The following is an 11084-nucleotide window of genomic DNA, read 5'->3' as shown; positions in this document are numbered from 1 at the left end:
CCTCAGCTGGCAGGGAGGAGTGCTTCCTCTCTGGACATCAGAAAACCTGGATGTGAATCTTACATCTTCCACTTCTTTTTATGAGAATCCAGGAAGCAACTTCACCTCTCTGAATCCAAGCTTCTTCATTCAATACATGGAGGTGGATGATCGGGACGTTAAGTCAGCATGAGAGCATCAAGCAAGCTAATGTCTGCGGTAATTCACCCAGGGCAGTGCCTAGCATGGAGTTCGCCTCTGTGGCCACTCCCTAGTCAACCCTGCACAGCTTCCCTTTGCTGCCTGCCTGATCAGGCTTCAGCCCTGGGTGAGGATGCAGAGTGGACATGGAGGAAGCCACAGTGAAAGCCATGGCCTAATAAAAGCAGGACTGCTATCAGCTTATCTGCTCCCCACCCCCTCACCCGCTCACACCCAGGGGCCAGAGCTGTGGGTTCCGGTGGAGCTACACACTAGCCGGACAGATGCCATCTGACTGTCCTGCCATGCCCCAGTCACAGCTCCTTCCCCATAAAATGAAGCCATTTTCTACTTTCCAAGCTCACCAGCCTTCCTCCCTCTGCCTGGGTTCTCCCCTCCTCCATTCTAATCCTACCTCCAGGGTAGCAGCTGGTCACATGCCTTGGCCCTTCTTTCCTCCTACTGTGTGCCAGCCCCTAGGCGCTGTTCTAGGGATCCCAAAATCAATCAGATGCCATCCTGCCCTCTCAAAGGGAAGACGCAGACACCATCAACTAGAATACAAGGGGAGATAAATGCCCCCAAAGAGAGCTGGCAAGTGCCTGGGAGGCTAAAGTAGGAGAATTTGCTTTGAGTTGGAAGGCAGCTTGGAAGGAGTGGCACTGGAGCCGGGCCCTAAAAATCTGGGGTGGGAAGGAAATGGAAAGGAGATTCATTCATTCCATGTCGGCACCATGGCTTGGTGGGAAGCATGGCTACAACCATGGGAGAGAAAGAATAAGCTGGGAGGACGTCAGAACCTTGACATGGCCCTGCTTAGGAGCATCTGTCCTGAGAGACCACGAGGTCCTTGGGTACAGGGCCTTGTTTTACTCACCCCTGAATCCCCACAAGCCTCCTCCCCCAGCACAGTATCCTTCACTCAGGGGTTGCTCAATAAATGAATGCTGAATGATTGAATGAATGAATGAAACACTCCCACGGGCACAGAGCTGGGTCCTGGGGGAGCCCTGGAAAGAAGACTTAAACATAGATCATTCAGGGATCAAGCAGCTCACCTCACTTAACAGCCATGGAGACTGAGGACCAAAGAGGCCATGGCCTGCCTAGATATGTTAGTGTTGTGACAAACTGAGAGTTCACCCCCACCCCTCTGAAGCATTTTCAGGCAGTCCTCGCAGTCCCGCCCTTGTTAAAGGCTCTTCGGCTTCCGCTCAGAGCAGGGCATGGCCGCCTTCATTGCTGCATGCCTGGTTGAGATCTTTAAGACCCTTCCAGGAGCGAGATGTTCATTTCATTGAAGGGCTTACTCCATAGAAAACAGAAAAACAATAGCTTATGTTGGCCAGCAATTTATTTACTTATTTTTTGCTTTTTTTAGGGCTGCGCCTAAGGTATATGGAGTTTCCCAGGCTAGGGGTCAAATTGGAGCTACAGCTGCTGGCCTACACTGAAGCCACAGCAACGTGAGATCCGCGCCACATCTGCGACCTACACCACAGGCCACAGAGTGAATCCGCATCCTCATGGATACCAGTTGGGTTCATTAACTGCTGAGCCACGACGGGAGCTCTGGCTCTGCACTTTATAGTTTATAAGGCACTTTCAGCTCTAGCTTGTCATTGAAGCCCATGGTGACCCTCTAAGGCACTCAAGTCCAGTAACTTATTGAGGGAGACAGCCAGCATCAAGAGAATGTGTGCAGAGTTGTGACTTGACTCCAAGGCTCTGGATTTGGGGCCAAGTGCTCCTAGGTCCCCAGGGGCTAGGGTGTGGACTAGCCTGGGATCTGCCTGCAGAGGCTCCCCGGAAGAGCAAAAGGAAAGCATTCACCCAACAGGAAACAGTCTCCAGTCTCAACAAAGCCCCCACTCCCAAGAAATCTGGATTTAACCACCAGAAAGGCTTCGATTAAGTACCTTTCTTCCCACCTGCCCTTCTCAGGTCCTGGGGCTGCCACTTCTCCTTTGTCCACTGAAACTTACCTACCTCCAGCCCACTGTGCAACACCTAATCTGATAATATAAATCCTAGGATAAAAATCTGGACTATATATGTATTTATTTATTCTATATTGGTTATCCATAATAAAACTCCTCCAGGCTGGTTACTAAGAGAGAATCCCTCCTCCTCACTCCCACCTTTTCTCTATTCCCCCAAGCCCTGTCTGGCAATTCTCCCTCCCTGCTAGGTATGTTGCTTCCCCTGCTCAAGAATCTACAATTGCTCCCTAGTTCCTTCAGAAGGCAGCCCAATCTCACTGACTTGTACTCAAAGCCCACCCCTTGACTGCCCTTCCCCCCCGACACATACTTTCATTTCAGCCAGAGAATTCCATGTGGTCCCTCAGACGCACCTCTGCCCTCCTACATCTTCAGAGTTGCTTCCCTCTCCTGTTTCCTCCTGCCAGATCCTCCCTTGTCTTCAAAGCCTGATCAATTGCTGTTTCCAGGAACCTCTCCCTGATCCACCCAACCCAGCATGACCTCTGCCAGCCAGTAGCCCCTCTAGCCTGGCCTTGACACTGACTGCTTTGTAGTATAGAGGTGACACTGACTGCTTTGTATTACAGCCACAGCCTGGTGCAACAGGAAGAGCCCAGCCTCAAGGGCCAGGGCTCAGCCTTAAGGCAGGCCTGAGGGGAGGTCCAGGCCCTGCCACTGCCAGCTCTGTGACCCATGGTGTGCTGTTCTGAGTATACCCTGTTGGGCATGGGCAGAAAGAAGGTTGCTGGTGCCCAGAGATTTAGGAGTCATGTGGGGTAATTGTTGTAGTCCTGGGACATAGAGCCTAAGACTTGAGATTCCTTTGGGAGGCGGCTCTGAACACAGGCAGGAGCACTGGACTAGGAGTCCAGAACCTGGGCTTTAGACCAAATTCTTGAGTGAATGTATTGTGGAGACTGTTTGGCAATAAGCACCATGGAGGTGGGGGTGGGGGGGCTCCTTGGGGCCATCCGCCCTTGACCTTCAGGTCTTGGATGACTTTTGTCTAAAACAAGGGCATTGACCTGGGTGCCCTGCCCTCAGATACTGCAGTGCTGATGGGTAAGGGGTGGTAAGGACGTTGGCACGGTGATCTGAGAGTTGGAGAGAACAGTCCTTTAAACCCTTCAACAAATATTTGTGGAACACTCTACTTCCAGGGGGCCAGGACAGCTGGAACTCTCTGGAAAGCCCTCGGGCTTACAGGCCACCGTGCAGAAAGGCACCGACTCTGAGCCTCCTCCCAGGCCTGCCATGTGATGCCTCAAGTCTTCTTCTGACAAAGTGGGGAAGAAATGAAGAAATCTAGATTTCCTGACATGGCTCAGCAAAAACAAATCTGACTGGTATCCATGAGGACACAGGTTTGATCCCTGACCTCTGTCAGTGGGTTAAGGATCTGGTGCTGCCATGAACTTGTGGTATAGGTCACAGATGTTGCTGTGGCTATGGTGTAGGCTGGTGGCTACGGCTCCAATTCACCCTCTAGCCTGGAAACCTCCATATGCCATGGGTGCAGTCCTGAAACAACGACAGCAACAACAACAACAGCAACAACAACAACAAAGAAAGAAAGAAAAGAAAAAAGAAAAAAAAAGAAAAGAAATCTGCACCACTTGGGGCCACATGACCCAGACAGAAGAGGTGACAGCAGCAAAATGAGGCAGCAGTGGGGATGGCCTTACTCCTGCACTGTGGCCCCATCCAGGGGCTTGAAGCCAGAGCTCCTTTCATGCCTTGCTCCACAAGTGCTTATGCAGCGGGATGGGGCCAGGTCAGACACACCTCAAGAATGAGGCCAGCCAGGTCCTACCCTCAAGGAGCTCTTGGTCCACAAGGAGACCAACTGCCAAGGCAACAGGCCACTCCAGGACAGCACAGCCAGTGCCACTGGAGGGGGTGCAGACGGAAGGTCCTTGTCCTGTCAAGGGGTGGGGGTACCATATGTTCCCCAGAGACCTGATGGCTGAGCAGGAATCAGCCAGGCTGGAGGGAGCAGAAGGCCTGGTGATGACTCATTCATTCATTTATTCAGCATATATTTAACTGAGCGCTGTGCTAATCAGACTTCCAGTACTAGGGTGGAGGACATGCCCAGACTGAGATCAGGCTGTGGAGAAGCAAAAGGGAGAGCGGGGGCCAGACAAAGAGTCAAGGTTTGAAGGTACATGGATGTGGGAAGACCGGGTGTCAGGAGGAACTTCGAGCGGCGGGAAGGGGCTATTCTAAGATTCTCGTTCTGGGGGGTGGTCTTTTCCTGCTGGGACCCGGGCATCCTAGATGTTGAACAAGCATAGGATATCCTTGGAGTTCCCTGCTGGCTCAGCAGTTTAAGGATCTGGCATTGTCACTGCTGTGGCAAGGGTTGCCTCTGTGGAGAGGGTTTGATCCTTGGCCAGAAAACTTCTGTATGCCGTGGGCACAACAGAAAAAAGAGTAGAAATATCTGCTAGAGTAAATTCAGACTGTGGATGAGAGTGCCTTTGTAGTTTGAAGGCACGCATGGATCCCCCTTGGGGAGAAGGGGTACATGTTGCGGGGGGATGAGGAGTCCTCTTTGTAGGCCCCTCGCATTTCAGCGGCAGCCCTTCCCAGCTGCTCAGCATACAGATGTTAATCCATCTATTCCCTTACTGCTTGTTCTCCCTCCTGCCTTCCCCACTGACACCCACCCCTGCAAATGAGGCCAGGGGTCTTCAGGGACTTCTGTCTAGGAGGTGGCTGAGTTCCTGATGATTCCTGCTGCAGCTTCTTGCCCCCCTGCCCTTGCCTCTCCCCCTGCACTGATGCTGTGAGAGCAGAAGAAGCAGACCTGGACCAGGAGCCAGGAGGCCTGTAGCCAAACCCCAGCTCCTCCCGTGGCAATGTCACCTGCCTTCTCTGGGTACCTGTCCCCTGGGGAGAAAAATAATCCTTGCCTCTCTCCCTGGGCTGCTGTGGGAATTCCAAGCAAAATAATGGCTGGAAAAGTGATGTGTGCACAAATGGGAAGGATTATTAATACTATTATGTGTTGTTTCTGAAGGCACAACAGAATGTGAGCAATCAAGCCCATCCGGCTCCTCCCCAAGAGCCCACTTCCTCCTCACTTCCGCAGTCCACCCAGGCTTTGCGAAGGCTCAAATCCTCTCCCCGCCCCACTTCCTACACCCGAACCCCCCTAATTAAGTCCTTTACCTTCCTGAGTATCACTGTCTAATCCCTAAGCCCTTTCTCACCAGTCTCCAGTTGTCTCTGGGAGTCAAATCCCTTTAGAACGAGGTGGCCCAGTTAGCTGTGAACCAAGAGGCTGGGGGCAGGGAGCAGGCATTTCAGGAGTCCCTGAGGTGACAGGGGGAGGGGAGGGCAGGGCAGTAGGGAAACTGAAGACCCTGCCTCGGCTCTGGCACTAGCTGGCATGAGCCTGGAGGCTTCCTCTTGAGGGTGTGGATTGTCATTTCTACCCACACTTCCTGCATCCAAGACAGAATCCACCAGGTTCAACAGCCAGACTTGCTCTCTGCCTTTCAGAAGCTGAAGGGCACAAGGTGAACCCACCGACTCCGCAGCTAGATTCGCTGAGTTCAGCTTCAGATGCCAGCACCTAGGAAGGTTACTTGACCTCTGGGCCCCAGTTTTTCCCTTCCATCTGATGGCAATAGCACACAACCTCATGAGCTAGTGATGAGATTAACTGAGCTGCTTTATGCAGTTCACCTGATGGCTTCCTGGAACAGTGTACACATTGGCTGTTTTACTTGAACTTCCTCTTTTTTCCTCCAGATATTTTTGCCATTCAGGGCTTAACCCTCACCACGCCCTTCTTGGAGAGGCCCTCTTTCCCTGGCACAGAAGCTGAAGCAGCCCCCAGCCCCAGTCACTCTCTAATGTTAATGTATCTTCTCCTCATGGCACTCATCACACTCTGAAATCCATGGTTACGGCTGACCATCTATTCTCAAGGGCAGGAGCCATTGCTGGTCATGGTCACGGCTACATGCCCAGTGCCTAGAACTCTGCTGGCAGTGGACATCCATTTGTGGGCCTGACCCAACACTCGCTCTGCCCCCTGAGGGCTGGACTCTGATCACCCCAATTACCCCTTCACTCTGCTCCCCCCTTCCCCAGACCACAATCACACAGCTGCTCTGCACCTGCCCTGTGAGACCCTAGGTGAGTCATCGCCCCTCGCTGCGTTTCTGGAGGGAGGTAACAGTGAAACCAGGCAACCAAGAGACAGTCTAAGAGTTTTCTAAGATGATTTGTTTTGTGTTCTGGGGCTCATGCCCAGAAGGTGAAGAGATCTCAGGCACCTCTGAGTTCTGAAAATGCATCCCACCACAGCCTAGCTCTCTTGCTGCAACTGGGCTTGAAGCCCTGGTGGGTGGTGTCTGCATGGCCTTCCTCCAGGCCCCTTTGTGAAAACAGCAGAGACCAACACTGGGTCCCAGTGTGGCCCTTTCTGGGGACTAGCCTGCCACCTAGTGGCAGTTTCATCACATTGCCCCTCTTCCATAGCAAGGGCCAAGGTTTGTGCTCACTGGAGCACATCCTTACTCTGAATATGGACCTGCCTTACCTGACAGTGTGGCCGCATAGAATGCTTGTCCATTTCACGCACAGCCTGGAACCACAGTGGAGAATTCATTTCACAGCAGAGGGAGAGCAGCCCATGGACTTCACCAGCCTCACCACACACCCCATTCCTGGTACCAAGTCTGAGACTTTCCCTGCCCCTACCCCATTAGCTCTTGGGGTAAGGCACCCCATGCCTCACACTTGCACTAACAGCTTCATTTCTTCCTCTGTCATCATGCAACTTTAGGAGGAAAGATGGGGGGTGTGGGGTCCTCTTCCACGCAGTTCACAGCCTAGACCAGGGCCAAGAAACCTTGTATTCAAAGCCCCTTGGGGTAACAGTGTGCCTGAGGAAAGCCCCACCCCCACCCCAGTCATTTAGTCCAGCTCCCAGTTGGGGACACAGGCCAAGAGAAGGAAGCGGTTTGCCTGGATGCACATGGTGAAACAGTGATGGCTCTATCCCTACCAGGTCCCTGCCCTGCCCCAGAAGTGAAGCAAACTGGGATTAAGGGGAGCCCGCAGGGCTGAGCATCCTGTCTGTGCATGCCTGGGATTGGAGTGGCCTGAGGGTCAGCAGCAGGCCCAGTGACCTGCCTGCTCTCCCAGCTGGGATCCCTTCCTTCCCTGTGGGCTCCTCTGGTCTCCTGTCTTTGGATGTTCTGCTCCCAAGCAGGGCCTCTCCAGGCATTCATCTGCCTTCAGTCAATCTCCAGTCCTTTGCGGCCTCTGTTCCTGGGCTTCCCCTCCCATCAGCGGCTATGCTGATCTCTACTGCTCCTCTTCCCCACCCCCAACCCCACCCCACCCCACCCCACCCAGCAGCAGAAGGGCTTGGGCTGGGCCAGTCTCCCCTCCCACGTTGAGACTATATCCTCAAGCTTTTGTCTCTTCCAGGATCACCAGTGTTACCCAGTGGGAGGACAGACCACAGGGTAACTCTGATCACTTGCCAAGTTTGCAGCAGCCCTCAGGCTCCCACTGATAGAAGGCTAAGATGTGGATATTTGTGGGGAGGCAGAGATGCGTTCTGGGTGGGGGACAGGTGTGAGCTAGGATCTGCCTCTGGTAGGGGTGTGTGTGTTGGGAGGCAGCGAGGACCCCCGCCTGGGGCAGGTGGGGTGTGGGTAGGGAGTAACAGCTGTAGGAAGACAGTGGAGCCCAGCTGATTACAGGTTATATGTCCTTGTAACCATGTCATTAGGGCTGACAGATGGGCTGAGACACTTACAGAATCGGAGAAGCTAGACCCCATGGACAACAAGAAGCCTCTACAGCGCCTTTTGCAACTTAGAAAGAATGATTTCTTACATACAGAAGTATGTTAGAAACCTACACAAATAGAGAGTGAGGACTTCCCACTGTGGCACAGTGGCTTAAGGATCCTGCATTGCTGCACCTGTGGCTCAGATTTGATCCCTGGCCTGGGAACTACCATATGCCAAGGGTGCAGCCAAAAAAGAAAAAAAGAATAAAGAATGATATATCACTCATGTGACTTTAAAAGTAGAACTTCAGGAAGTTCCTGTTGTGGCTCAGTGGTAATGACTAGTGTCCATGAGGATGGGGGTTCGATCCCTGGCCTCACTCAGTGGGTTAAGGACCCCGTGTGTCGTGAGCTGTGGTATAGGTCACAGACACAGCTTGGATTCTGAGTTGCTGTGGCTGTGGCATAGGGCTACAGCTGTAGCTCTAATTCAACCTCTAGCCTGGGAACTTACATGTGCCAAGGGTGTGGCCCTAAAAAAAAAAAAAAAAGGCATAACTCTGATACCATTGGGACCCCAGATGCCTCTCCCCAACTACATCCCACCCTGGTGAGTTAAAATATTTGCCTTATTTTTGAGAGTTTTATTACAAGTGAATGCATTCTTTAAAAATACAGTCAGTCCTGCATTTTTTTTTCCATTGAGGTGAAATTCACACAACATAAAATGAACCATTTTATTTTTATTTTTTTGTCTTTTTAGGGTTGCGCCCATGGCATGTGGAGGTTCCCAGGCTAGGGGTCCAATCGGAGCTGTTGCCACCGCCCTACGCCAGGGCTACAGCAACACCAGATCCGAGCCACGTCTGCGACCTACACCACAGCTCACGGCAACGCCGGATCCTTAACCCACTGAGCAAGGCCAGGGATCGAACCCACAACGTTATGGTTCCTAGTCAGATTTGTTTCCACAGAGCCACGATGGGAACTCCCTAAAATGAACCATTTTAAAGTAAAAAATTCGGAGTTCCTATTGTGGCTCAGCAGTAACGAACCCAAATAGTGTCCACGAGGACTCGGGTTTGATCCCTGGCCCTGCTCAGTGGGTTAAGAATCCAGCGTTGCCATGAGCTATGGTGTAGGTCGCAGACACGGCTCGGATCTGGTGTTGCTGTGGCTCTGGTGCAGACTGGCAGCTGCAGTTCCAATTCAACCCCTAGCTCAGGAATTTCCATATGCCATAGAGGAAGCTCTAAAAAAGTAATAACAACAAAATAAATAAAGTTTAAAAAATTGGTAGTATTGAGTACATTTACAGTGTTGGGCAACCAGCCCCTCTCTCTAGTTCCAAAACATTTTGTCATCCCAGAGGAAGCCCCATACCCATTAAGCAGTCATTTCCCCTCTACCTCAGCCACTGATCTGCTTTCCATCTCTACAGAGTTCCCTGTTATGGACACATCATACAATACTATGTAGCCTTTTGTGTCTGGCTTCTCTCATGAACATAATGTGTTGAAGTTTCATCCACACTGCCAGGGATGTTGGCACCTCACTCCTATTTATGACTAAATGATATTCCATAACACAGACAAATCAAAATTTGTTTACTCATTTATCCATTGATGGACATGTCAGTTGTGAAACTGTGTGGCTAATGAGTCAAACCCATTCCACCTGCCTTCACTAATCAAGGTCATTTTAAGATGCATATGTTCTCCAAGCAGCATGAAGCCTAAATAGTAAGATGTTTTCCCCAGTTGTTTTCCAGAAACTTAGAGTCAGCTGTGTCTAGTTTGAGCTGAGCTGGTTAAGACTGGATGGGACCACTGACCCTCCAACTGGGCCTGTGTGTGCTTGGTGACCTTTTGATGTTAGAGGGCTGAAAACGCCACCCTCAGAGCGTGCTATGAATGTGCATAGGCCTGCAGCTTAATTATGCCTTCACAGAAAGATTACTACAACTTTTTCCAATCACCTTTCCCCACGCCTCAGATGGCTCTGCTGCTTTATTCTTCATTCTATAAATATGCTGAGCCCCTTGCTCTCAGGGAGGTAGATCTGAGACTTGTTTATGAATAGGCTCTTTTTGCTGCAAACCTGGGCCTCTCAGCATTTTGGCTTGCTGTGTAAGGAGCAAAATGAACCTGTTTGGTAACAACTGTTTCCACCTTTTGGCTATTGTGAATAATGATGCTACAAGAACAATGGAGTACAAACAGCTGTTAGAAGCCCTGCTGTCAATTTTTTTGGATATATATGTATACCCGAAGTGGATCATAAGATAATTCTTTGCTTTTTTTTTCTTTTTTTGGGGGGAGTGGGGCTGCACCCTCAGCATATGAAAGTTCCCAGGCTAGGGGTTGAATCTGAGCTACAGCTGCTGGCCTACTCCACAGCTCATGGCAATGCCGGATCCTTAACCCGAGTGAGGCCAGGGATTGAACCTGCATCCTCATGGATACTAGCTGGGTTCTTAACCCCCTGAGCCACAATGGGAACGCCTATGTTTAATTTTTTTTTTTTTTTGAGGAATCATCATCCTGTGTTCTACAGGAGTCACACCATTTTATATTCCCACTGTTGACCCATTTTGAGTTAATTAAAAAAAATTTTATGATAGCTGATTTACATTGTTCTGTCAATTTCTGCTGTACAGCAAAGTGACCCAGTCATACATCTGTATATAGCCTCTTTCATATTATCTTTCATCATGTTCCATTACAAGTGGTTGGACATAGTTCCCTGTGCTTTATAGCAGGACCATTTCGAGTTAATTTCTGTATATGGTGTGAGGTAGTAGTCCAATTTTATTCTTTGGTACATTATATCCAGTTGTTCCAGCACCATTTGTGGAAGACACTGTTCTTTCCCTGTTGAATGGTCTTGGCACCCTTGTTGAAAATCAGTTGGGGGAGTTCCTGTTGTGGCTCAGTGGAAACGAATCTGACCAGTATCCATGAGGATGTAGGTTCATCCCTGGCCTCGCTCCGTGGGTTAAGGATCCGGTGTTGCCGTGAACTGCGGTGTAGGTCACAGATGTGGCTTGGATTTGGTGTGGCTGTGGCTGTGGCATAGGCCAGCGGCTGCAGCTCCAATTTGACCCCTAGCCTGGAAACCTCCATATGCCAAAGGTGTGGCCCTGAAAAAAAAAA

Source organism: Sus scrofa, chromosome 14, assembly GCF_054392235.1.
Source record: "Sus scrofa isolate SSC_HxYL_T2T_F1_AM1 chromosome 14, Sscrofa_HxYL_maternal_Yorkshire_Landrace_v2.0, whole genome shotgun sequence".
Taxonomy (NCBI): Eukaryota; Metazoa; Chordata; class Mammalia; order Artiodactyla; family Suidae; genus Sus; species Sus scrofa.
Note: the sequence above shows the minus strand (reverse complement) of the source record.